The following is a 6594-nucleotide window of genomic DNA, read 5'->3' as shown; positions in this document are numbered from 1 at the left end:
TCAACTTGTCCAGATTGATTTTGGTCTCCTTAAGAAGTATGTGTATATAATTTTAAAGTTCTTCCTAAGAGCTTATGTTGTTCTTTTTCTCTAAAGAGTAAGTTCAGATATTTGGTGTTCAGTTTTTGGCTAGTTATGGTTAACTCTCATTGGCGTGACACGCATCTAAGCTTTATAACTGGTCTGACTGCACATATGCTTGTTGCCTGAAGGATGGCATCTAGGAGCTAACCATATTGTGAACCCTTTCTGATCTGAACTAATCTACTGTTCTAGATTCTTCTTTGAAGCCATTCCCTCATATATTCACTGTTCTTTGGCCAGGCTGAGTTGCTGACTTTCACTTCCAGATGCTCTGCTGTGTTGTCCGCCTCCTCCTCCACCGCTGTATCTCTGCCTGAGATAGCCTTCTGCACCTTTTGCTTGCAGGAATGCGTTCTTCAAAAAGATCACTCGGGCTCTGGTGTTGTCCATGTCTGTGGGCCATTCTTGTCCTGTTCTCTGGCACTGTGTACACGCCTCTGCTGTAGGACTTCCTGGGTGACAGTAACATTCCTTCAGCAGTCCTTTGTACCATTCAGTCTCTTCCAGGTCTACAATTATATGCACTTTATAGTAATCTGAAAGGCTTTCTAAGAAAGTGCTTTCAGACCATGGGCCAGTGTTGTTTTTCTCTGAGTTGTTAGTCAGTAAGGTGGTAAGTGTTGAACTTGACCTAAAATGCTGGCCCTTTATTTGTTATTTTTCCCCCCTCCTACAGCTAAAACTTAATGTACATTTAAAACATTTCCTTTGCCCAGTGTGGTGGTGCACGCCTTTAGTCCCAGCACTTGGGAGGCAGAGGCAGGTGGATCTTTGTGAGTTCAAGGCCTGCCTGGTCTACATAGTGATTTCCTGGTCAGCTGGGGCTACAGGGAGACCCTGTCTCAAGCACCCCCCCCAAAAAAAAACCATTTTCTTTAATTTACACCTGAGTGTGGTGGCAACATGCCTGTAATCCTAGCGTTTGGGAGATGGACGGAGGACCCTGTCTCAAGAAAATGATGAGATTTTATTTTGCAGGGAGGGAACAGAATGAGGGGTAGTTGCCAATAGTAGTTCATGATTCTACATCTGAAATGTTTTGTTTTGTAGCACTGGAGATGGGACCCAAGACTTCACACATGCTAGGCAAACGCTCTGCCTTTGAGCTACAGCCCAGTTTTGAAGGCTTTTTGTTTGCTTTTCTTTTCTTAAAGTCTTAAAAAAGCTCAGATACACCCTTTTAGCGGACCCAGGTTTGTAGGTTGGTGGCTGTGTTCTGCCTCATGATTTACTTCACAGTCTACCCTGGTGTCTGAAATTCCACCACAGCCGGCTCTGTGAGAAGCACGCCATGTCCTTGGGTAAGCAGGATTGCTTGTAGGTCACCTGAGTACAAGGCCCAAAGGCACAAGGGCAAGTGGGAGGGTAGAAGTGTTCAACAGAGGGTGGGAGCGCACTGGCCTTCATTGTCCTCTCTCCCTGCAAGGTGAGTTGAGAATGAAGAAGAGGGGTGTAAATAAGTACCCAAGTTGTAAGCTGGGTGAGAGTGGAAGGCTTATCTTTGTCAGTTGTTGAACCATCTCACCAGCCCCAGAAGGCTTCTCTTAATATTCTGCTGTAGGGGTGGGACTGATAGATTTTGCTAGGTGATTGTTAGTGGCTGTCTAACCAGTTTGAGAACTCAGTACTGGTGCAAGCTGTTTCTGGCACAGCACTAGTACTTGCCAAGCCCAGTGACTCCCATCTTCTCAAGGGTGTCCACTTTGGTCTGCCAACCCTTTCCAGGTTCATTTGGAAGGTGGAGGAATAAAACCCCAGAGAGGAAGGCTTGTCAGCTGCCATTCTAAGCAGTACAGCCCAGTGCTTTAAAAGATGTTAAGTGCAATGGGAGGTGAAGAATACTTGATCCTCCACCACCGCTACCACTATCACCTTGACCTTAGGAAGGGAAATGTGGATAGACAGGACACCAGCCATGGTCTTTGGTTAGAGATGAGATGGGGAGAGGTTAGCTTGTAGGAGTTTGGTTTAATAATGTGGTCTAATTTAGAAAAGGAACAGCTAGAGGTAGGGAGACTGGGTGACTGATCTTGACAAGACCTGAAGCAGGGCACATTGCAGATGAGAGGTTGTATATCACTGGGGAAGGGGCAGAGAGGGGTTCATAAGGCATCTCCAGAGGGGTGCGAGCTGCTGGAAGTAGGAACTCCAGGCAGATTCTGCCGGTCTTAAGACTTTGTGCTTAGAAGACAGGGCCAATGAAGGTTTAATACGGAAATAGGGATGGGGACAGAAGCTTGGGAAAATGGTGAAAATGCATTTTCAGCAGCTCTGGAGCACAGGGCCACACTGGACAAACGGACTGATGACAGCGTGTCTTGTCGCAGCCCCTTTTGTTAGGATACAAAGGATAGAAATAGCCTTAAAGTGGTCTTCATCCATTTGATTTGAATCTTGCAACGCTACAGACAAGGGCAGCATAGAGTGAGAAGACCCCCTGCTTAGGCAGCGGACTTCAGCTTGTGGACTCAGACTTGGGACTCACAGGCTGCCTGGCTCTGGGCAGACTCTGGCCTGTGGTCGGTCATGGAAACATAGCTGGGGAAAGATAGGCAAAGGCTGATCACATGGTATCCTCTGCTGAAAGTCAGTGATTCTAAGTGTCTTAATGTAGCAAGTGGTTTGGTTTTTATATATAATAATTTCAGTGTGAGAGTTTGGAAGCTGAAGAATTTCAAGCTATAACCTTTTTGTCTACCTTTATTGTATTTTAGCAGTTCCTAAAGAGCTGAGGATGGAGATTGGTGGTAGAGTGTTTGTCTAGTATGCCCGAGGCTTTGGATTCCATTCTTAGCACTGCAAGAATAAGACAAAACAAAACCAACTATTTGTAGCCTGGCGGGGTGGCGCAGGCCTTTAATCCCAGCACTCAGGAGGCAGAGGCAGGCAGATCTCTGTTAGTTTGAGACCAGCCTAGTCTCCATAGTGAATCCAGGCCAGCTGTGGCTACAGGCAGACCCTGTCTCAAAAAGAAGCCCCCTGGTATCCTAGCACTCAGGTGACAGGCAGGCATGATTGCTAGCTTCAGAGCAGCCTGGGCTAAACTGGGATTTCAAGACCAGCTTGGGCTTTATAGCAAGATACTGTCTCAAAAAATTTGTGATAAAGTTGAGTTTATTGTATTTTCAAAGGAATAGTTTAGAAGATATTTGTGTTTAGAATCTGACAGTTTTATGGATGAATTTCTCTGCTTATTTTCTGAAATGATCCCTAGAAAGCATAGAATACCTTACTTTCTATTCCATGTGTTCTCTGTAAACCCTCACACACATTGATTTGCTTCATTGTATTGTCTCATGGTTTGTGACCATTTTGTTTTTGCTATCTTTTTTAAAGATCTGAAGTTTTAAAATATGATAGTCTGGGAGGCTTCACTTTTAGATGCTTTTCAATAGCATTTTCATTGGCTCAGAGAGTCAATCTGAGGCGATAGACTAGGACCCTCTTGTCTCTTCAGCAACATAAAAGGTGCTACAACCAGTTTAAAATAGCTTACCGTGAAGGTATCTCTGAAAACGAGCACTCCCTTTCCCTGTTTTACGTGTGGCCATTGTACATAGCATTCAGCATTTAAAGCAGGATATCCAAATGCCTCAAACTTGGCACTTTTCTTTTCCCTAGCAACAGAAGAGATCTCTGAAGCAAACCTTTCAACAGATACAAGAGGAGGAAGATGACAACTACCCAGGAAGCTACTCCCCCCAGGACCCTTCTGCGGGGCCCCTCTTGGTATGTCTTACCCAGAGCAGAATGGCACTGATGGCCGTGTGAAGACCATTGCCACAAGGTGGCGCTTGTGATCTAGTGTGGATTTTCAGAGGGCAGCTGCTGCTAGAGGCAAGAGCCCAGTTCATGAAGCTTGTCAGGCAGCCACCTTTGCCCTGCCTCGCCTGCCAGGACTCCTTAATGGTTTTATGTTTTGTAGAGTACTTGAACTTGGTTTTTCATTACCTAGAAATTAAAAAGTATTCTTTAAAAATAGATTGTTGTCAGGGGTTAGGTCGTGTTCTAAAGCCTTCTGTGGCTTGTTTTATGTTAAGAGTTTATGACTGTCTTGAGAACAATCTTGCAGCAACCAAGAGCAGATTTGCTACTCTGTATCTTCTATTTTAAATACTGCAACAAGTAATGCTGAGGTTGTATCAGCATTACTTTGCCCCTTCTATTTAGCATCAAAGGAAATGAGACTTAAAAGCCTGATTAAGTGGCGTGTAAGTAACTTGCCCAGTATTTTTTTGTTAAAGCTCCGGGAGAATTTAAAGAGAGAGAGAAGAAAAGGAAAGGTTATGCTTTCTGAGTAATTCTATCTAAAGCTCCTTCTCTCCCCGCTTGTTTACTTTCCATTTTCCTGATTCCTGCAGTTACATCAGGATATGTATTCACAACTAAGGATTTGGAACTAGGCTCCACAAATGAGAGAGAGAGAACACATTGTTTCTTTTTCTGAGTGTGTTAGCCTCACTTTGTAGGACAGTTTTTAGTTTCATCCATTTACCTGCAAATTTCATGATTTTGTTTTTCTTTGCCACTGAGTAGAACTCTGTAGTGTAAATGTGCTGCATTCCACTCTCCATTCATCAGTTGAGGGACATTTAGGTTGTTTCCATTTCCTAGTTATTGTGAAAAGAACAGCAACAAGCATGACTAAGCAAGTATATACCAAGGAATGGCATAGGTAGGTCATATGGTGAATCTATTTTCAGTTTTCTTAAGAGTTCTCTGATTTTTATTGACTCCCTGCTTTGGATTTTTTGTATGGTGCTGAGAAGTAAACCAATACCTGCACACACTCCTCAAGTGCTCTGCCATAGACCTAAATGCCTAGGCTCCGTATGAACTTAAAAAGCAACTTGTCAGTTACAAAATAAAGCCTAGGGGCTGAGTAGATGGCTTAAGTCATAAATAGCTTCCCTTGCAAGGACAAGGACCTGAATTTCATTCCCGGAGCCACGGTTAAAAAAGAAACCCGAGCAGGCTGGCCGCAGATGAGTGATCTATGACCACTCCAGTTATGTATATTTGGCTATGTTTACAGTACCATATATGAATTCTCTCCCATTGAGAGGGCTTTAAGTCCAATAAGATAGCTGTCGATTACCCCCAAGATAAAAGTTCCACTACTGCACCAATAGAGATAGTTTGCTATGCTGGTCGTTGTTGTGCTTATTAGGCTTTATACTGGGGCTGGACCCTTGACGGACTTTCTCCTTAGCCGCATAATATCCTCTAATACTATGAGAGCCAGTCTGCAGGGAGGAGACTTCCTGGTCAGTACCGGCTCCATTGCTCCAAGTCCTGTGTCCAAAATATGGCCTGCTTTTTTTTGTACTGCCACAGGGTCTTACCTTCAAGATCTGGCAAACTCTACAAAATCTCTAAATTGAGTTATATAAATGTAAAATCATTAGAATGTCTTTCATATAATTAGACTTGTAGCAAAGTAACAATTCATTGACCATGTTGTTATTCTTTGTAATTGTTTTCAAAGAGCTTGTATGTAAATCATGCATCTTTCTTTTAACTGTTTGAACTTGTCGCATGTTTTGTCAGTACTCAAATTATCTTTCTCATGTCAGTTGTGTGCTTTCTTTAATGTTTTGCAGCGTCGAGTAGAGCAGCCCCTGTATGGTTTAGATGGTAGTGCTGTAAAGGAGGCCCCAGAGGAGCAGTCTGCCCTGCCAACTCTCATGTCAGTGATGCTGGCTAAGCCTCGCCTAGACACAGAGCAGTTAGCACAACGGGGAGCCGGCCTTTGCTTCACTTTTGTTTTGGCTCAACAAAACAGTCCCTCTTCTATGGGTTCTGGCAACACAGAACATTCTTGCAGCTCACAAAAACAGATCTCCATCCAGCACAGACAGACCCAGTCTGACCTCACAATAGAAAAGATATCTGCACTAGAAAACAGTAAGAATTCTGACTTAGAGAAGAAGGAAGGAAGAATAGATGATTAAGAGCCAATTGTGATTTGAGACGGCAGATTGATGAACAGCAAAAGATGTTAGAGAAATACAAGGAACGATTAAATAGATGTGTCATGATGAGTAAGAAGCTCCTTGTAGAAAAGTCAAAACAAGAGAAGATGGCATGTAGAGACAAGAGAATGCAGGACCGCTGTCCGGCATGGAGCCTCCTTTACTGAACAATGGACAGATGGTTACGCTTTCCAAAACCTTATCAAGCAACAGGAAAGGATAAATTCACAGAGAGAAGAGATAGAAAGACAGCGGAAAATGTTAGCAAAGCGGAAGCCTCCTGCCATGCGTCAGGCCCCTCCAGCAACCAATGAGCAGAAACAGCGGAAAGGCAAGACCAATGGAGCTGAAAATGAAACGTTAACCTTAGCAGAATATCATGAACAAGAAGAAATCTTCAAACTCAGATTAGGTCATCTTAAGAAAGAGGAAGCAGAGATCCAGGCTGAGCTGGAAAGGCTAGAAAGGGTTAGAAATCTACATATCAGGGAATTAAAAAGGATACATAATGAAGATAATTCACAATTTAAAGATC

The 6594-nt window shown here is 43.4% G+C and overlaps 1 protein-coding gene and 1 pseudogene across 1 annotated transcript in view; both read left to right on the top strand.

Annotated features, from left to right (window-relative positions):
• The first annotated feature begins 3541 nt into the window (after nt 1-3541).
• The window catches only part of LOC103743784 (calcium/calmodulin-dependent protein kinase type 1D-like), a 12536-nt gene continuing 9483 nt past the window's right edge, over nt 3542-6594 (top strand). The window contains exon 1 of the mRNA XM_008845255.3: nt 3542-3813. The gene's annotated coding sequence lies outside the window, so the exon portion shown is untranslated. The remainder of the gene's footprint in view (nt 3814-6594) is intronic.
• On the top strand, nt 3706-6593 carry LOC103743786 (annotated as a pseudogene).

Source organism: Nannospalax galili, unplaced genomic scaffold (assembly GCF_000622305.1).
Source record: "Nannospalax galili isolate Female #2095 unplaced genomic scaffold, S.galili_v1.0 scaffold1802, whole genome shotgun sequence".
Classification (NCBI taxonomy): domain Eukaryota; kingdom Metazoa; phylum Chordata; class Mammalia; order Rodentia; family Spalacidae; genus Nannospalax; species Nannospalax galili.
Note: the sequence above shows the minus strand (reverse complement) of the source record. Positions and strands in the feature narration are given on the sequence as shown.